At 36.1% G+C, this 23,022-nt stretch overlaps 1 long non-coding RNA gene across 1 annotated transcript; it reads left to right on the forward strand.

The window, feature by feature from the left end:
* Window positions 1-1,890: 1,890 nt before the first annotated feature.
* On the forward strand, window positions 1,891-22,879 carry LOC109339769. Its single transcript, XR_002106711.1, has 3 exons — window positions 1,891-2,127; window positions 17,658-17,661; window positions 22,869-22,879. It is a non-coding gene; the product is annotated as an uncharacterized LOC109339769 (long non-coding RNA).
* The last annotated feature ends 143 nt before the right edge of the window (window positions 22,880-23,022 follow it).

Below are 23,022 nucleotides of genomic sequence, written 5' to 3' on the forward strand. Positions count from 1 at the left end.
GATGCTCCGTCATCCAGTAGAGCCAAGAGGAGCCGGATTCTTGGAGGAGGTCCCTACAAGAAGGCTCCGGTTTTGAGAATGTCATCCCCTCCGAATTATGCCGCGGGGTTATGGCGTAATGAAGTGGAGGAAGAGGAAGAAGAGGACGAGGTCATTGAGCTCATAAATGTAACGAGTTCGGTGGAGGTGATCGACCTCGTGTCTGACTCGGAAGAGGAGGAGGACCCGAGTGAGGGGTCCAACATTCCTGGAATCTTTTGAGTCAGCTTGTGGTCCCCTTTTTGTTTTTGGTGGGGGGCTATGTTTCTTTTTGATTTTGTTTATGATAGTGGCGATGTAGTTTCCGTCTTGTTGACTTAGTTTGTATGAACTAACTATGACTTAACTGATTATATGCATTGTGTTATTCAGGAAATTATGAATCAGGTTAAGTTATCATTCGATAATGATAAGTTGATTTTCCACATTCGAGTTACTTAAAGTGATGTCCCGGAAAATGAAGATTTGAAAAGGGAACAATTTTATATCACCAATTTAAAAAAAATAATTACTCATTTTCCACAATGTTTTTTAGAAGTATTTTTCGGGGTGTTACAATATACAATCCTTAAAATAGACTATGTTTTATACCACATTATGTAATTCTTCAATAGCTTATTGAAGTAACTCGTGTTGCAAGCATCAGTTCCTATAACAAATTTTATTTTGAGCTTCGAGTTTTTTATCACAAAATGATAGTATTGTGTTTACACACAAAATTATAGGAATAACAAGCTAGTTATTTTCTTGTGTCTAAATTTCATGGCAAGTTGCTACGTATATGGTTGGTTGGTAAAACTATGAAAAAAATGGAATGTAGGGGCGTTGGTGTGAGTTATGTTGCAAGGGTGATGGATCTAAGGTGGTTTTGATAGCCAAATTTGAACTTCATAGGAAGACATTGTTGAGGAATACCTCATCTCCTTCGTATGTTTACATAAATACAACTAATAGTTAGGAAAACAAATCAAGGTATAACATTGTTTGGCCTCATGCCAACTTACACGCACAAGAAAGCTGCAATCCTTCTCCCACTACAAGTGTGCAACCATATTAGTGAATCCTAGATAGCAATATGGAGTGGACTATGGTAGATAACAAGACAACTTCTACTTTAAAATAGTAAATATTATACTTTTAGAAAATTGTCTCATATTATAGTTTACAAAACACACATCATCTACGTAATACATATAATTGCAAAAATTGTGTGTATAACAATATATATTGTTTAAAGTAATTACATATAACAGTATTAAAAAAGTGTTTAAATTTTTTTATAAAAAAAATATGATAACCAAAAGGCAACCAATATCGTGAAAATAACAATAAAAGTCGCACATAGTTGAAAGGTGGAAAGACAAAATTTATCAAGCATAAAAGGAAAAATAATAAAATTTTAAAAAACTACACAAAACAGGGAAGTATATGAAGGGTGGGGCTACTGAATAGCAAAAACTTGTATTAGATGACTTCCCCATTCCGTGTAGAAGCCGCAATAGTTGTGAATGAGCTATGATAGGCCACTATCTCAGTATCAACTTATGTGACAAAAAAATGCTCCACGGTGGAGTTTCCGTAACGACTAGGGGCCACATTATTGCTATCACACCATGAAATGGCATGACTAACTACTTCAACTACAACTTTTGTGCACTAAGTTGCAAACCTTCTACCAACATACAAGCTTTATGAACTTTCAAATTTTGGTGTGAGATCCTCAAACATTCTAAAACCTACATATAAAAGACTCGTTTATCCTGTATCCACTATATTAGTTATATAACCAATCAACATGTCAACAAAAAACTGTTCAAACCAATTAATTGCAGATACAACATTTTAAGAATCTCCTCAAATATTCTTCTTCTATAGAATTTAATGGCAACATTACAGTGAAATTCAATCAATCACAATTGCATTACAATGAAATAAGAGAAAAAAAATCATATATTGTGGAAATTTGGAAAATGCAGTTACCTTTGGAAGTAGTGATGAGAACTAAATAACTATGTTCAAGGTTAGACGTGAAGGGAGGGTCATTTTTCTTAAGCAAGTAAAACCTAATCCGCTTTAAGCACTTGCGATGTTGGTGGCAGAGGTAGGAGGGAGAGATATGGTGCACCGTTTCAAAATATGTTTTTTCTCAATAATCTGTACATAGTTATGAGCAAGTGTAAACAATTTATACAATCTTACTCTATCATCAACTCTTTATTCATTTTCAATAATTATCATCAACGATGGATAATATGTATAAGGCATCTTTATATTAATAATGCATAGATATTAGTCTTACTAGTTATTTTATTTTGCAACATTCATCAAGGATATGAAGTATGAACTTGCATAGTTATGGAAACAAATTAAATTAATCATATGGGATGAAGCTTCAATGATCCATAAGTTTTGCTTCAAAGCACTTGATAAAAGTCTTGTGATATCATAGAAACAACAAATGGCTCAATTATGGATGGCAATGAAAATCAAACTCGTGGGTATCCGCCCGAATATAACGGGGAAAACCCGATGTGATTGGGATCAGGTTCAGGTTTTACACAGGTTTAATTTTCGGGTTCGGGTTTGGTAGAACAAAGACTGTAACCCGAACATGTCCTGAAGTAATATAATTCAATTTAAAATTGAAATTTCTATCATGTGACCATAGTTTTTAGTTTCTAATTTTACTTTACATACTATTGGATCTTCAAACATAAAAGAAATAAAATAATACAAGAGAAAATAGAAATGTTACAGAAAAATGAAACAAAAATGATATCATATTTTCCTTAGTACATTGTAATTTTCGGGGTTTTTTCGCATTCGGGTTACCAGAAACCCGACGGGTTCGAGGATGGTATCTTTATTTTTAACCCTGTTGAGTTCGGGATCGGATTTTTTAATTTTTGGGTTTGGGTATGTGCAAATCTGACCCTGTCCCATCCTGTTACCATTCCTAGGCTCAATTTTGTTTAGAGGAAAGGTTGTAGTATATGGAGGTGATTTTAGACAAATCTTACAAGTGGTTTCAAGAGGTTATCGTTCAGATATTGTACATGCAACAATTAATGCATCTTATTTTTTGCATCAATGTACAGTTTTAACTCTTACAAAGAACATGCGTCTACAAAATCATGACAATACAACATATATCAAGCAATTCTCTGAATGGATATTAAAGATGGGAAATGAAAAATTATCTGAATCTAATGATGTTATTGTTGAAATTGATATTCCAGAAAAACTTCTGATTGTAGATTATGATAACTCAAATGATGTTATAGCCTCTAGCACCTACCCAAACTTACAAGACCATTATAAGGACGAACAATTTCTTTAATATAGAGCAATACTTGCATCAACAATTGATATTGTTAATCAAATCAATGACTATGTTCTTGGTAAAATTTTAGGTAAATTATATTCAATTTTTGTTTAAATATTCATTATCTTAAACATATTACATTTATTATATTCATATTAATAAATATTCTAATGTAAATAATTATAGGTGATGAAAAAGAATACTTGAGTTCAAATGAAGTTGATATGTCTAATGCTAATGAAAGTAAAACATTCAACATATTAACTAATCGATTTCTAAATTCACTTGCAACATGTGGCCTTCCAGATTATAGATCTAGTTGAAAATGGGCACTCCAATTATGTTATTAAGGAATTTAGACCAGTTAGAATGATAATGTAATGATACAAGATTGGTGATTACTAAGATGACTAATGATGTACTTGAGGCAAAGATCCTGACTCGAAAAAACATTGGAAATACCAATTATATTGGTCGTTTATCAATGTCATCATTCCAATCTCTACGACTTTTCAAGCTGATCAGGAGATAGTTCTCTATAATTGTATCATACACTATGGCAATCAATAAATCACAAGGTCAAACATTAGAAAGTGTTGGGTTGTCTTTACCTAGACCAATATTCAATCATGGTCAATTGTACGTAGATGTTTCAAGAGTTCAAAACACAAAGTGATTGAAGATGTTGATTCATGACAAGGATGATAAACCACTCAAGACTAACAAATATTGTTTATAAATAAGTTTTTCAAAATCTATAACAAGTATTATACAACTTATATTACATTATGTTTCAAATATTTATTTCTAACTAACACATTATTTTTTAAATAACAGATTCAATATCACCTCATTGTTCAACATTTACATCAACAATGAAATACATAAAAATCAATCTTTGTAAGTAATATTTAATCACACTGTTACTAATAAATTATCTTATTATTCTTTAACTAAATCCGTGCAATACACATTATCACTCGTGCGAATGCACTAGTCTCCTACTAGTATAAAAAGAATATATTACATCTTCATATCATTAGTTAAGTTATGTCAGTCAGTCATTTAAATTATAACATGTGTCATACTTTTTTAGATTGTTCGAAATGCTTTTTGAGAAAGTGGCTAAATGAGACATATGTCACCAATTTAATAATTAGAAGAGATAACTTATCTCCTAATATAAGAAACTTTATTCTCTTTCATAAATTGTTACATGTGGTAAATTAAGGGAGAGAGTAATATGGAACTCAACCATATTTAGAAAAAAAAAGTATTATATATAAAATTGTATGTTTAATGTTACACAACTTTAATATTTTATGTTTTTAAAAAACAAAAGTTAGTATAATTATTTTTAATGATTTTGATGTTGTTATTCAATAAAATTGTAACATTCATAGGTTTTACACATGTTAATGAGAATGAAAAAATGATAACAAGCTCCAAATTAGTACCATGCATAGTTACAAAAATGTGATTGGAGAGAAAAGCATAGATAGCTAACAGGAAGTTATGGAACCATCTTGTTACATGGAAGTACTTACCGATCCATTTGCGAGTTAAGTTTTAGATAGGAAAAAGAAATGAAAGATTTTAGATATTATAAGTCTATTTCATAACTTTCAAGTCATTCATTTTACATTGTTATCCTTAAAAAAATCAACTTGCAAACAAAATCTAAAATGATGTTAATATAATAGGTACACTTCCAGGAACAACATAATTGTTTCATCCCGGTTATCCCGGCGTCCTAACTATTCGAGGTAGTCGCATACCTGACCAAGTAAAAGTCGAGTACGACCGATCAAGGAGCTTGTCTGGAAGCCAGCCATTTTCATGATCGGATATCACAGGTCGGGTCCAGGACCATTCCCCGTCTAACATGATGCTAATAATGCACTCCCATGCCACCTTACAGCCCCACCTACCCTCCTGCCACATGACAATAACAAAATGCAATAGGGTTGTCTGACCGGCCACAAGCTACAAGTCAACTATGTACAGAGTACGACCTTATCAAAGCCACCTAACATGGGAAAAGCAGCTTGCGACAGGTCAGAATGGTCGTCCATGCCAACAATACTCTCCAAAGCCACGCCATCTATCTCAACCACTATAAATAGGGGCCTCCCCTATTAGGAAGTAACACATGTTGATTATCATTATTTTTCATACTTGCTATCTCTATTTCTCTATCTCATTTATCGCCCTCGAGCATTACCTCTATAGTCTTACTAACTTGATCATCAGATAACTTTTCCAGGTACCTCCACCGGCAGGTCCAAGTCAACCTCATCCAGATTCCTTAAGAACTCCAGCCCGGATACCATAGAAGCACTACTCGGACCTCTAGTCTGACCAAACTTGTTCACTAGAACATTGACGCCGTCTATGACTTACCTACACCATGGTGACCACCAGAAATCAAGCAAATCCTACCAACCACATAGAACCATCACCCACAAACATGTCTCCCAACCATCATACACTCTCCATCAATCCATCATCCCAAGTACAACCCTCACAACAAGCTAGCTGCAACCACCACACTGCTCCAAAACAACCTCCGCCCACCACCCAACAACTCTTACAGATCATGGAAAGGCAAGATAAGATAATCCAGCAACAAGCTGGTCTGCTGGAGAAACTCCGCCAATCCAACAAGGAGTCCAGTTACCGACCTTCACAGCTGGTCACCCAAGTACGCACCGTTGAATTAGCTGGTGAATCACACCCAATCAGCAACCCACCCATGTAAACAAAAACCACAAACAACTCCCACATCTTTGACCACAACATCTATGGGGCCAAACACCATTCACCGAAGATATTGTGTCTTACCCCCTGCCAAAACATTTGGCCCTCCCAGCAAACATCGACCAGTATGACAGCACCTCTGATCCTCAAGATCACCTTGACGCTTTTGAAGCATTTATGCTCTTCCATGGTGCAACAAATCCTATCATGTGTCAGGCCTTCCCACTAACTTTAAAGCGCATAATTCTCCAATCGTTCACTCTGCTAGCCCCCAACAACATCGATAAATGGTCCATCTTGTCTAGACATTTCAAAATTTGCTTCATAGCAAGCTAAGAACAACCAAAGTTGTCCAACACCATGTCTAGGATTTGGCAAGGTTCGCACGAGTCTATTTGTGCATACTTAGATAGATTCAATGTTGAGGCCACGAAGGTCCGAACTTTAAGCCTGGGGGTGGTCGTCCATGTGTTGGTCATGGGTCTCAAGGATGGCCTTTTCAGAATAGAGTTAGCCAAGTATATTGATCTCACTATAGAAGACCTCTAATCCAAGGACCAGAAATTTATCATCTTAGAAGAAACCTACACGACTCGATCACTCGAAGAGCACCATACACACAACCTCTCACAGGAAACCAATCGACCAAAGTTCCACGGCCACCCAAGAGATGACCCCCAAGGATACCTTCAAACTCAAATACACGACTTACACTACTCTGAACGCCAACTGCTCTAGAATTTTGCAAGAACAGAAAAATGAAACAAAAATGATATCATATTTTCCTTAGTACATTGTAATTTTCGGGGTTTTTTCGCATTCGGGTTACCAGAAACCCGACGGGTTCGAGGATGGTATCTTTATTTTTAACCCTGTTGAGTTCGGGATCGGATTTTTTAATTTTTGGGTTTGGGTATGTGCAAATCTGACCCTGTCCCATCCTGTTACCATTCCTAGGCTCAATTTTGTTTAGAGGAAAGGTTGTAGTATATGGAGGTGATTTTAGACAAATCTTACAAGTGGTTTCAAGAGGTTATCGTTCAGATATTGTACATGCAACAATTAATGCATCTTATTTTTTGCATCAATGTACAGTTTTAACTCTTACAAAGAACATGCGTCTACAAAATCATGACAATACAACATATATCAAGCAATTCTCTGAATGGATATTAAAGATGGGAAATGAAAAATTATCTGAATCTAATGATGTTATTGTTGAAATTGATATTCCAGAAAAACTTCTGATTGTAGATTATGATAACTCAAATGATGTTATAGCCTCTAGCACCTACCCAAACTTACAAGACCATTATAAGGACGAACAATTTCTTTAATATAGAGCAATACTTGCATCAACAATTGATATTGTTAATCAAATCAATGACTATGTTCTTGGTAAAATTTTAGGTAAATTATATTCAATTTTTGTTTAAATATTCATTATCTTAAACATATTACATTTATTATATTCATATTAATAAATATTCTAATGTAAATAATTATAGGTGATGAAAAAGAATACTTGAGTTCAAATGAAGTTGATATGTCTAATGCTAATGAAAGTAAAACATTCAACATATTAACTAATCGATTTCTAAATTCACTTGCAACATGTGGCCTTCCAGATTATAGATCTAGTTGAAAATGGGCACTCCAATTATGTTATTAAGGAATTTAGACCAGTTAGAATGATAATGTAATGATACAAGATTGGTGATTACTAAGATGACTAATGATGTACTTGAGGCAAAGATCCTGACTCGAAAAAACATTGGAAATACCAATTATATTGGTCGTTTATCAATGTCATCATTCCAATCTCTACGACTTTTCAAGCTGATCAGGAGATAGTTCTCTATAATTGTATCATACACTATGGCAATCAATAAATCACAAGGTCAAACATTAGAAAGTGTTGGGTTGTCTTTACCTAGACCAATATTCAATCATGGTCAATTGTACGTAGATGTTTCAAGAGTTCAAAACACAAAGTGATTGAAGATGTTGATTCATGACAAGGATGATAAACCACTCAAGACTAACAAATATTGTTTATAAATAAGTTTTTCAAAATCTATAACAAGTATTATACAACTTATATTACATTATGTTTCAAATATTTATTTCTAACTAACACATTATTTTTTAAATAACAGATTCAATATCACCTCATTGTTCAACATTTACATCAACAATGAAATACATAAAAATCAATCTTTGTAAGTAATATTTAATCACACTGTTACTAATAAATTATCTTATTATTCTTTAACTAAATCCGTGCAATACACATTATCACTCGTGCGAATGCACTAGTCTCCTACTAGTATAAAAAGAATATATTACATCTTCATATCATTAGTTAAGTTATGTCAGTCAGTCATTTAAATTATAACATGTGTCATACTTTTTTAGATTGTTCGAAATGCTTTTTGAGAAAGTGGCTAAATGAGACATATGTCACCAATTTAATAATTAGAAGAGATAACTTATCTCCTAATATAAGAAACTTTATTCTCTTTCATAAATTGTTACATGTGGTAAATTAAGGGAGAGAGTAATATGGAACTCAACCATATTTAGAAAAAAAAAGTATTATATATAAAATTGTATGTTTAATGTTACACAACTTTAATATTTTATGTTTTTAAAAAACAAAAGTTAGTATAATTATTTTTAATGATTTTGATGTTGTTATTCAATAAAATTGTAACATTCATAGGTTTTACACATGTTAATGAGAATGAAAAAATGATAACAAGCTCCAAATTAGTACCATGCATAGTTACAAAAATGTGATTGGAGAGAAAAGCATAGATAGCTAACAGGAAGTTATGGAACCATCTTGTTACATGGAAGTACTTACCGATCCATTTGCGAGTTAAGTTTTAGATAGGAAAAAGAAATGAAAGATTTTAGATATTATAAGTCTATTTCATAACTTTCAAGTCATTCATTTTACATTGTTATCCTTAAAAAAATCAACTTGCAAACAAAATCTAAAATGATGTTAATATAATAGGTACACTTCCAGGAACAACATAATTGTTTCATCCCGGTTATCCCGGCGTCCTAACTATTCGAGGTAGTCGCATACCTGACCAAGTAAAAGTCGAGTACGACCGATCAAGGAGCTTGTCTGGAAGCCAGCCATTTTCATGATCGGATATCACAGGTCGGGTCCAGGACCATTCCCCGTCTAACATGATGCTAATAATGCACTCCCATGCCACCTTACAGCCCCACCTACCCTCCTGCCACATGACAATAACAAAATGCAATAGGGTTGTCTGACCGGCCACAAGCTACAAGTCAACTATGTACAGAGTACGACCTTATCAAAGCCACCTAACATGGGAAAAGCAGCTTGCGACAGGTCAGAATGGTCGTCCATGCCAACAATACTCTCCAAAGCCACGCCATCTATCTCAACCACTATAAATAGGGGCCTCCCCTATTAGGAAGTAACACATGTTGATTATCATTATTTTTCATACTTGCTATCTCTATTTCTCTATCTCATTTATCGCCCTCGAGCATTACCTCTATAGTCTTACTAACTTGATCATCAGATAACTTTTCCAGGTACCTCCACCGGCAGGTCCAAGTCAACCTCATCCAGATTCCTTAAGAACTCCAGCCCGGATACCATAGAAGCACTACTCGGACCTCTAGTCTGACCAAACTTGTTCACTAGAACATTGACGCCGTCTATGACTTACCTACACCATGGTGACCACCAGAAATCAAGCAAATCCTACCAACCACATAGAACCATCACCCACAAACATGTCTCCCAACCATCATACACTCTCCATCAATCCATCATCCCAAGTACAACCCTCACAACAAGCTAGCTGCAACCACCACACTGCTCCAAAACAACCTCCGCCCACCACCCAACAACTCTTACAGATCATGGAAAGGCAAGATAAGATAATCCAGCAACAAGCTGGTCTGCTGGAGAAACTCCGCCAATCCAACAAGGAGTCCAGTTACCGACCTTCACAGCTGGTCACCCAAGTACGCACCGTTGAATTAGCTGGTGAATCACACCCAATCAGCAACCCACCCATGTAAACAAAAACCACAAACAACTCCCACATCTTTGACCACAACATCTATGGGGCCAAACACCATTCACCGAAGATATTGTGTCTTACCCCCTGCCAAAACATTTGGCCCTCCCAGCAAACATCGACCAGTATGACAGCACCTCTGATCCTCAAGATCACCTTGACGCTTTTGAAGCATTTATGCTCTTCCATGGTGCAACAAATCCTATCATGTGTCAGGCCTTCCCACTAACTTTAAAGCGCATAATTCTCCAATCGTTCACTCTGCTAGCCCCCAACAACATCGATAAATGGTCCATCTTGTCTAGACATTTCAAAATTTGCTTCATAGCAAGCTAAGAACAACCAAAGTTGTCCAACACCATGTCTAGGATTTGGCAAGGTTCGCACGAGTCTATTTGTGCATACTTAGATAGATTCAATGTTGAGGCCACGAAGGTCCGAACTTTAAGCCTGGGGGTGGTCGTCCATGTGTTGGTCATGGGTCTCAAGGATGGCCTTTTCAGAATAGAGTTAGCCAAGTATATTGATCTCACTATAGAAGACCTCTAATCCAAGGACCAGAAATTTATCATCTTAGAAGAAACCTACACGACTCGATCACTCGAAGAGCACCATACACACAACCTCTCACAGGAAACCAATCGACCAAAGTTCCACGGCCACCCAAGAGATGACCCCCAAGGATACCTTCAAACTCAAATACACGACTTACACTACTCTGAACGCCAACTGCTCTAGAATTTTGCAAGAAGTCATGGTCATCCTCGTGGTTTAGCTACCTAAACCTAATCCAAACATCAAGGTAGCGCTTCAAGATTGAACAAAATATTGTGAATACAGTAACACATTTGGCTACATGACTGACGACTGCACCTAGTTAGAGAACACAATTGAAGACCTCATACAAGTCGGCCACCTACAACGCTTTATTGCAGGGATAGCAAGCAAAGATGACCGCCCCGGCATGACGACTCAGCCCTCCGAGGAAACACTCTTCTACAAAGCACCAAATGGGATGACCACCAAGCAGGGGACATGCAGACATATATCAGCCAAACAACCAAAGGCAGAGGAGCCCAACTAACATTAACAACATCTTTGAAGAGTTTGTCACGGGATGCACTTCAAGGTCATCTCAAAAGCGATATGTACGAGAAGTTATGCAGGTACGTGCCAAAAAAATTCAAGTCAATAGACATGCTCCTCCCATCTCTTTCGACAATCGTGATTATGAGGGCGTCGTCCGGGAACATGATGATCCCCTAGTCATCACCGCAAAGTTGAATAACAAGAGGGTCGGCAGACTCTTTCTTGACCAAGGGAGTTCCGCTGATATAATGTCCGAGGACTTGTTTGAGAAGATAGAACTGAGCGATCATAACCTACTACCGTATGATGGGTAATTGGTCGGTTTCACTAGGTAAGGCATAACTCCATGAGGCCATCTGGATGTATGGTTGACCGTCGACGATCAACCCCTTAGTAGAACGATCCATGCCAAGTTCCTGGTTATAAACTACCACTCAACATACAATGCTATCTTGGGCCGACTAACACTAAACCATCTTGAGGCTGTCGTTTCTACCCCACACTAGTGTATGAAATTTCTCTCTCCTAACATTTGGATGTGCACAGTCTACAAATGCCAACATTCTGCTCGGAGTTGTTATCAAATGAGCCTCTGCAGTTTTCCAAAAGCAAGCGGAGACCAACCCACAATAAAAAGAAGAAATGAGGTGTACACGGTGGCAATGGATTGTCAGGCCTACATGGGAGAAGTTCCTGGTCTGTGCACCTAATCCAGCAACTGATAGATCATTTCGCCCCTTCACCCAAGTTCCCATCGCCCGCCAAAATTGAAAACTTACAACGGTGGCATACTTGTTGTGTCAACCCAAGCATCAAAACCATCAAAGTTGTATTTCTTTTATTCCTCCAAGTGTAATGTTGGCCCACTCGTGGTCAGACAGCCCATGTAACATACGCAAAAATTTATGATAACAAGATATTGTTGATTTCACGTTTTATCGCAGGGACCAACTCAACATTAATACCCCTCAAGGATTGGACCATGTCCCCTTCGATGGTGGTCAAATAACTCAGCCAAGGCGCATGCCTTCTCCCCCTAACCAATGGTCCAACTTCAAATGCCCCTCAACGCAAGGACCATGTCCCTCTTCGACAATGGTCAACTAATTATCCCATGGAGTAGATAATGTCCCCCTTGGTCGACAACTCAACATTAAAACCCCTCAAGGCGCGGACCATGTCCCCCTTTGACAGCGGTCAAATAACTCACCCAAGGCACGGACCTTGTCCCCCTCACCGGTGGTCCAACTTCAAATACCTCTCAAGGCGTGGACCATGTCCCCATTCGACGACGGTCAACTTATTATCCCAAAGAGCGGACCATGTCCCATTTGGTCAACAACTCAACATTAACACCCCTCAAGGTACGGACTATGTCCCATTTCGACGGCTGTCAAAAAAATCACCCAGAGCGTGGACCTTGTCCCCCTAACCGGTGGTCTAACTTTAAATGCCCCTCTAGGCGCGGACCATATCCCCCTTCGACGGCAGTCAACTAATCATCTTATGGAGCAGACCATGTCCCCCTTGGTTGACAACTCAACATTAATACCCCTTAAAGTGCAGATCATGTCCCCCTTTAACAATGATAAAAAACTACTCAGGGTGTGAACCTTGTCCCCCTAACCGGTGGAGAAACTTCAGATATCCCTTAAGGTGCGGACCATGCCCCTCTTCGATGGCGGTCAAAAAAATCACTCAGGGCGTGAATCTTATCCCCATGACCGGTGACCCAACTTCAAATACCCCTCAATGTGCGGACCATGTCCCCCTTCGATGACGGATAAATATTCAACCAAGGCGTGAAATTTGTTCCCTTGACCCGATTCACATTCAAACCATTCAACTTGGTTGGTCTCAGATTTAAAAGAGAAAACATCACTACCTCTGAGTTCAGTTTTGTCTATCATCAGCCCTTTTGGTTAACATTATCTTATTCAGACTCAGAAGGAATTATTCCCATTACTTCTGTTCCCAATCAAGTTCAATGTTATTGCTTCTCCAAGTTGGGCTTGTTTTACTACCTTTGAGGTGTTTACATTCAAATTCTTCGGGTTACCCCAACCAAGACTACTTTATTCAAAGATTCAATTACTTATGGTATTAATACTTTCAGTCAAGTTCGTTCTATTCAATTGTTGGGTTAGCCTCTTTTTAAAGTGACAAGTAACACATTGTCAACTCTAACCAAAAAAGCACTCGACTTGCTTAAGTCAGACTGTGATCAAAAGGGTTACATCCGGCCAATATATCTTTGGTTTTTAATTGTTATTCGAAGCATAAAGGTCGACCAATTTTGCTTGTGTGACAAAATTAATTGAAACAAACATGTTAATGAGGTCATTTCAGTTCAAAGGTACCTTACCAACAATAATTAACTTCTCACAATGCAGAAAATAAAAGAAGACAAGTCAAATATGAAACAAATACATTCATTAATTAAGAATAAATTACAAAAAATCCTACAACTATTACATGGCCCTCAGAACTCCCCCTTTCTTGGGACCGACAGGTTCACAATAGAGTCGTCCTCCTCCAATAACAATTCCCCATCTTGGACATGTGCATTGATGTCTGTCCAAGACTAGTCCTCGCTTGAGTACTTTAGAATGATCTGGGAAAAAGTGTTGTCTCATGCATGGTAAGTCGACTTTGCTGTCCAGTTGGAAATGGAATCTTGTTCCACTTCCAGCCCATCCCTCTCCAACCTGATGGCAGCCATCTCTTTGGTTAGACGGGCAACCTCCTCTCGGGCTTGGTTGTAGGAGTCACAAGCCACTTGTCCCTGCTCATCTAATAACTTCAACTTATCATTGATTTGGCGAATCTCGCCCTTGGCATCCTCGTAATGCGCCATCAGGCTGGCCATCTCATTTTGGGAATTGACCAATTCTCGTTGGGCAGTCAGGACGGCTCGACGGGCTTCCTCATACCGATGGGTCAGACCGGACAGCTCTTGGCTAGACATCATTATCTAGGCATTTTGCCCCTCCACTTCCGTCGCATGGGCCTCCTCCACCTTCTACAGCCCCGCAGAATGGCGATCCCAGACAGCGTGCAAGTCATCGCCCCTAATCGTTCAACTAATGCACCTTCGCCTTCCAAGTACTTAGTGATTGACGCATCCAATATAGAAGTTGCCCGGACCTGCCTCATCATGTCCCGGACAAATGATGCGTCGAAGAGAATCTTTACCTCGTTGGTCGCCATGTTTATTTTAACCGCTTGCTTAACAGAGTATCCCACAAGGGGCCGACCCTCCACACTTGGAGCTTTCCCTTTCCCCATAGTGTGGCAGATAGCATGAGAATGAATGATAATTACGAGCTTTGCAAGCGCCTCCTACTCAGTTAGAGGTACCGACGCAAAAACGACCATCATTAGAATCGTAGGAATGGTCAGCGTCGCTTGGTCCAACCCGCTCTGGTCGGTTGGAAGAGGTGGAAGATCTTCTCAACGTCCAGTCGCAGGAGGTGAACTCCCCCCGGATTGACTAGAAGCGGGAAGGGGCAATCATGTCCAAGTTGTTTTCCCGGCCTCGGTCGTTGGATGATCTGGCTCAACAGTCAGTTCTTCTCCATATGGTTAGCCATAGCAGCTGCAAAAAAGAGAAAACAATTAGTATGCAACCAAAAACTTACAAGTTACAAATATTCGACTAATTGTCTACCAATCTAACATTCAATAGCCTCGTCACATTTCGACAAGTCCGAACAAGATTGCCCCGAGCCACTATCAACCCATCCCAACATTATTTCGGTCGCCTCAACTTTCGGGCCTTCGAGGCTCTCCAAGGCATAACTGAACCTTTGGCCCAACGTTTGATGGAGGTTACCACTCTAGGAAAACTGAAAACGACGCTCTCCTCGGGATCCATAAGCACATATAGGTTGCTCCATGGATTTCTACCCGATAGAACCTCGCTTTACAATTTTTAGCAGAAGAGTCGGATGGGTGGAACAAGGCGTGCTTATTCTTCGACTGAAGGCAAGTCCACCCACGACGACCGATTCTCTCTTCATTGGGGTTAGTGTTATGGGTCACCCGGAATCCACAAGAACATGCAAGTATTGCAAGGGAACCTCATCACGTTTTGTAAAGCCCGAACGACCAGATCAATTCCCAAGCGTTTGCATGCAACTGAGACGCAGCACCCTCAAAAGGTTCAGCACATCCCCATACCATCCATCCAGAAGTGTTTTGAGCCTGATTTTCCGGGTCTAGTATTCATACATAAAGAAACTATATGTATCCCATCGATCCACGTAAATATCATGGCAAACCCGATCTTCAGAGTATAAAGAGTGTAGTTGGGTACAGTTCAACGCACATGCCACCACAACAACATTGAGTGTCACTTTCTCAGGAAAATAACTAGCAGTACCCATTTCTTCCCGGTCAACCCACCAGTAGCGGGAGTCAGGATCATCCAGACCCTCAGGGATCGAAAACATATATGCCATTCCCATGTATGTTCTCGATATCTGCAATCTGTTATGAGAAGAAACATCAGATTCCGAACTAAATTCTCTATCCAAGACCTGATGTCGCTTCCCCGGAAAAGCTGCCTGGTCCATCCCTATGACCTCGCTTCCTATCCGCTCACCCGACACGGCCCGATCATGATCGAGTCCGAATAGGGTCGGGTCTGATCGGGTCTAGGGCCGGGTTCGGGTTCCAAAAATGGACCCATTCAATATTTAGGACCGAGTAGGGACCAAGCATGACCCAGCCCGGCCTGTCCCATGATCACTCGCTCGTCATGTTTGTATGTATTTTTATTCAAATGTTTATAGAGTAATGATACCCTTTTAGTCGAAAGTATCATTTATTCTTTAATTTTACATAATATATACATGATTAATAATATATATATACATATACCATTTTATATATCAAACTACGTATTCATAATAATAAATAATATTGATAAGTCTTTATCTAAAATGAGTATGCATTATATTTAATCGGGTCTAGGGTCGGTTTAAAGGCTGACCTGATCGCTATTTAGGGTCGGGTCGGGTTTAAAGGCTGACTCGGTCACTATTTAGGGTCGGGTTAGCATCGAGTCTAGGTCCAGGTTCAAAAAAGTGACCCGATCAATATTTAGAGCCGAGTAAGGACAAGCTTTAACTCGTCTCAACCCGGACCATGCTCATCCCTAACGTCAGTAATAAGGACCATGACTGCGAAAGGAAAAAGGAAGAGAGGTTACCTAGAAATAAGTTTGAAAAGAGTTGAAATAACAAACATAGTTGATCGACATCAAAGTAGGTTCGGTAGCATAGAATTCAGAAAACAAAAGTGAAGAAAATGAACGAGGTATCCCCCTTATTCATAGAAAAGTTAGGCCAAGGCCACCCCTCACAGCCTAATTGAAAATGCATCCTACCTGTTCAAAAGACACTCAAGTGCGATCCAACGACGACCCATGAACCAAGACATAAAATGACAAGAAATGAATCGGCAAATCACACTCAAGTACTTTGCGCCACAAAACAGTCTGATAACCAAAAAGCCTTAATGGCGGTCAGCCATGTGTTGCACAACTCAGAAGGTTAACGACACCTTACTGACGCACCTAGAGTCTACCAGCATGCTCGCCTATCGAACATACTACTAGACTGAGGGATTGTTCCATCCTGATTATCTGAGCGTCCTAACTATTTGAGGTAGTCACATACTCGACCAAGCAAAGGTCAAGTATGCCCGGTCAAGGATCTTGTTTGAAAGCCAGTCCCTTTCATGACTGGATATCCCAGGTCGGGTCCAAGACCACTCCCCATTTGACACACCGCCAACAACACACTGTCACGCCATCTTACAGCCTCACCTACCCTCTTATCGCACAACAAGAATATAATACAATACGGGTGACAGACCTTTCAAAAGCTACAAATCAACTATGTACAGAGTACGACCATGACAAAGGGAAAAATAGCTCCCGACAGGTCTGAATGGTCGGTCATGCCAACAGTACTTTCCAAATCCACCTCAACCATTATAAATAGGGTCATCCTCCATCGGGAAGTAACATACATTGATTATCATTATCATTTATACTTGCTATATCTATTTCTGTTTCTCATTTGTTGCTCACAAGCATTACCTCTATAGTCTTATTGACTTGATCGCCGGAGAATATTTTTAAGTACCTCCACCAACGGGTCCAAGTCAACTCCATCCAGATTCCTGAAGAACTTCAGCTCATATACCAAAAAAAGCACTAGCCAGACATCCAGTTCGGCCAAACAAAATTTATGGCTAATCAATGAAAAAGGTGATAGATATACTACCAACCACCTAACCATTTTTAATTTAATCTCAGAGCTGCAACATTGTTTACTATCATATAACACTAGCGGTGTACCCGTGCACTTGCACGGGTCGCTTCTTTGTTTATGCATAATGCATAAATAATATACATATATTTAATAACATCAATAAATCATGTGTTGAATCATTATTTTTTTCCATTCATATAGTTGCAATATTAGCCTTGATTTTTGAGTGTATATGTAGAATATTAACAATTATAAATGCTTTGTATAAGCATTTATTTGTTGAAAGTGTGATTATAGAAAATATTTGATTCTAAAATAACTCAATAAATAAAATTCAAATTGTATTAGATAATATCTCACCTCTATATAAAATTACTTGAAATAGCCTTGATGAAATAAGAGTAATCATTTCCTTCAATAATATTGTCATTAATGGTATGATCATGCTTCCACGAGAATTGATAATAGAATTATAGTTATTGTTGTTAATGCTAATAATATATTCATTGGTAACATATTTTTTGTTGCTTAGATTTTTAATTTTGTGGGTCACCTTAAAATTCGGCATTAAAGTGGAAATCAAATTATTCTCTTGGTCGTTGGCTAAGGAGGAAAACTTTTTAACATCTCTCAATTCAATTTAATTAATATTGACATATTGTTTCTTAGAAATCTTCTTTCTAGTAACAATCAACCAATTTCCATAAACGTACAATTACTCTTGAACAAAATATTTGTCATTTTTTGCTCACCCATTGAATTCACATTTATTGCTCTAGTTGTAACGAACGTAATAGTTTCCACTTTTCCACCAGATTCGTCAGCCATTATTAATCTAATATAAGAATATACTCACAATTGATTTCTTATTTTTAAATATGATTATTTTGTATATTAAATAATACAATGATATTAAGTAATATATATTCAAAAAATAAGGATCTCATCTATTATATTATTTAAGGATGAATTCATTAATGTCATTTAATAGGTAATAAATTATTCTAACAACTAATATATATTCAAAAATTGTTATAATGGTTAATTATATTATTTCTCCATTAGTTATAAATAAAATCACTAAGTATTCATGATCAACAATTATTAGTTATAATTATGCAAATTTATCTCATAAGGAGAATTGCATAAAATTCGGAAATCGCAAATAATTTAAACGAATTATAAATACAAAAAATTATGACATTATTATTGCCCATATATGAAAATGCAAAAATTCCAGAACAATTTTACATTAAAAATGAATTACAACAAACTCATAATAAAAATAAATACATTATTTTTCACTCATATAGTAATGGTAACCTCTAATCATTATATTCTAGTAGATGAGTTTTTCTTCTACAAATGCGGAAACAAATAATACGACCAACCCATAATTCTTGTACACTCACACAGTAATTGCAATCTCTAATATATTTATTAACAAATACAATAATTAAAAGAATAGAAAATCATATAGTAATGGTAATCTCTAATCATTATATACTAGGAGATGAGTTTTTCTTCTACAAATATTGAAACAAATAACACCACCAACCCATAATTCTTGTATACTCACATAGTAATTGCAATCTCTAATATATCTATCAACAAAGAAAATAATTAAAAGAATAGAAAATCATACATGTGAGTGAGTGAGTTTGAGAGTAGAAGATGATAGATTTGTTAAATAAAATATGTGAAATTTATATGATGAAGAAATTATATCCACCACAAATGAAGAAAAAAATTAAAAGAGTATAAACGAATAGAAAATGAAACATGTGAGAAGAATAGAAAATCATTTCCAAGGAAGGTGTCGACAATCTATCCACACGCCAAATGGCAATAATTCTCACCTTGATCTTCTAAGTATCTCTTCAATGGAATTGGCTCTACGTGCCATATGTATGATAAAATTTCTGAAAGTAAAGCAAATTATGAACAACATAGGATAATGCAGTATTGTTTTTCTGTAACAATAACTAAGAAAGGAAGTGATGAATAAGTATGAAAATAAAAGAGGATTGTGGCAAATAAAAGTTAATATTTTAAAATCTAGCAATTATCATTATCATTATTAGAATTTAATATTTTGAAAACGTTAATTTTTTCCTATACAATTATTATGCACGTTTACTTTTTTAGGCAATTGTTAATTTAACCACGTTAACTTGTGGGAAGTTTAATATTTGAAGCATTTAATATTTTGAACATGTTATGTATTTAGATTATAATAATAATAATAAACATTTAATATTTTGAACACTTATGTATTCATATTGTAATAATAATAATGTAAATCATATTGTGGGCAAGAATTTTGGAGGCAAAGAGATTCAATGAGGTCATGACACATGTCATGGATAATGTGGTAATTCAATGATGTGATGACACAAGTATGTGAATGAAGTTTTTTTGTTAAATAGTAAATTGATAGATTGCACGATCATCCGTTTTAAAAAGGAAAAAGTAATAATATATGATTAGTATTCAAAGATTGAGTTCATAGCACTTTTGATTCACTAGTCTATTGGATGTGAAAATCAGTAGAAACAAGATCAATAATAATATAAACTTTTGTTAAAATATAAAATTATAGAACAAAATGAGCTAGATTATGCAATCCACTTTTTTTAATGCCTAAAATACCTAAACATGTGTTTGATGTTATATATAACCTAACTTAAACTAACATGTATAAAACGTGTGAAGTTATCATAAACAGTCTGACAACCATCAACTATATATGTGAGCACTTCTTGCACTCGCGTCTGGAGTGTTTTGATGATTGTTTCCATGTTGGTGGTGGGAATAATGCTCTTTTAACTTCTCAACTTGATTCTTGAATGTTATGATTCACATGCTCCATGAAGTTATAATCATCTTTTGCATATTAGCCACTCCAATCAAGAGAGAAGAAAAGATTTGATTAATTCACACAAAAATTAGCAAGACACTCTATCTGGTTAAAATAAACTATTCACTGACATTACTTCTAAAACATCTTAAAAACTTGGGAAATAACAAAATTCTAACAGAGAGAAACTAACAATATTTGAGACTCTTATCTAACAAATTTCTCACAACTACACATGTGACGCGAACCTCCATGGAGTGATTCTCGTTTCATGATCATTCTTGATTTGTACATTAGTTTTGGTCAAGGTTGCTTGAGACATGGCCTAGGCTAGACATTTTTTTGGCCGAGACAAACTTGACTTGTTTAAGGCAACATACATTATAATTATTGGATAAAAGAAATGGGAAAGATTTGAAGGTGATGATGCCACAAACAAAAAAATTGTTTGATAAGCCAAGTGATGTTTGTTACAAGGAAGGATCCTTGATAAGAACTAAGGGTAAGACATCACACCAATAGTGATAAGCCTATGAATGCCACGATGAATTTTCTTGATAAGATAGAATTTAGAAGCAAAGCTCAACTAAAGAGGAATTAATCCAAACAAAACCTGAAATATCTTATTCTAATGTATAAATTGATTACATATAGTGGGGAATTCGGCCAAGCCTTGATTTCATATGAACAATGGAGTAAAATACATTGATTGACATTCAAGGACTTTCCTAATAATTCAAATCCTAATAAAAAAAACATGTTAAACACTTTGATGAGAAATAATGCTCATAAATTTCTTGTCATATTGAGTTGTCCTTGTATGGAAATTTTCCCTTTGTTCTTTCACACAATGAAGTCGTGTACCAATTCTCTTTGGTGGACATATTCAATTCTTTTGACACAAATAAGGAAAGATTTATTTGCCTTAATGTATTTCCATGTGTGTTGCTTCCATTTCGGCACGTTTTTTGAAGTTGAAAATATCCTCATTATTTGAATTATATGTTCCAAATCATATGTGAATGATGGATGGTTTGGAACAAATATGGAAAGAAATAAATTAGTCAACCATGTGATTTACGCCCCTCCTTGTTTAGGAAACAATCTCCATTGTTTGATGAGTCATTGAAAGTTACCATATATGGAACCACACACCCTCTCCCAAGAAGGAAGGCATTCATTCCACCTTTAATCTCATGGTTTTTTATCTAATTTACACAAGTATTAATATCCAGAATACAACCAATAATTCAGCCAGCTTAAGCCAAAAAGGAAATTACTATTTATTCTTTAAATAAGGAAAGGAAAATAACTCATATTCTACATGTAGGATAAAATTAAATACAACTCAACAATGTGGCCTAAATTTGGCTCACATCAACCTGAATCATGCATTCTTAATATGCTTCCGAATCATAGTGGTGTAGATGGTGGATGTGAGTTTGAATAAGGTAATATTATTATGTTAAGATAAAATATTATTTTAACTATCAAAACCGAATATTTTCCTGAGAATTACAAATATTTTAAAATAGAACTTTATAAAAATACCTTAAATTTAATGTTTTGGTAACTAGTTATCATAAATTACAATTTCTTACTAATTACTCATTAAACTTTAATTCTTAATAAAATTGATTCAAGTTAATGTTAAATTAATAGAAATAAAAAACTATAACTCATGCATTTACTTTTAACATCGACTTTTAGATTATTATTATTTTATTTTATATTATTACATTAATCAATTTTAATGAAAAGTTAATTATCCTATTTTTCTCAATGAGTTATGTATTTCAATAGTGGTTTCATCCAAATATCAATAATGACTAACTTGTGTTGTTACAATATTACTCTTGTAAGTCTAGTTACAACAATTTTATTATTGTCCTATTCATATTGATAGGAACTAATAAAGTTTAATGGGTAATTATTAATAAAAGAGAAAGTTTAAATGAGTTTTATACACTTTTGCTCTTAAACATAAGCCACTTTTATTTTAGTCAATAATTTTTTTATAGAAATTCATATATGTGTGTTACATTGTATGTCCTCGACAATAATATCACAAATCACTATCAAATGCATGCCCCTTCCCATGAACAACCCTAATTTTCCCATTTGAGACCAAAGAACACTTGGGATGTATTTGGTTTCAAGAAATGTTTTCTTTTTCTATTTCCTATTTTCATTTTCAAAAAATAGTTTTCATTTCTTGAAAACATGTTTGTGATTATCATTTTCATTTTCAAAATCACTCATTATATACTTGACAAATGAGGACAATTGATTTTATAACTAGTTCAATTTTAAATTTTAATAACTAAAGTGGCAAGACAAATGATTTCACCGAATATCTTCATATCTGATATTTACATTTTCTTTTCTAACGAATTTTATGTCAACAATATATTAATCACCTTTAATAGTTGGATTTTGTGATTAGCTATCATAAAGACAGGTGGAAGGTCATAACAACCATCATGCACTTGCAAGTACTTTCCAAAAAAAATAAATACTAAAATAAATTTATTATATTCAAATGCAAATTATTTAATTAAGGTTGAAGTCAATTTAAGAGAA

The sequence above is a fragment of the Lupinus angustifolius genome, unplaced genomic scaffold, assembly GCF_001865875.1.
Source record: "Lupinus angustifolius cultivar Tanjil unplaced genomic scaffold, LupAngTanjil_v1.0 Scaffold_102_10, whole genome shotgun sequence".
Classification (NCBI taxonomy): domain Eukaryota; kingdom Viridiplantae; phylum Streptophyta; class Magnoliopsida; order Fabales; family Fabaceae; genus Lupinus; species Lupinus angustifolius.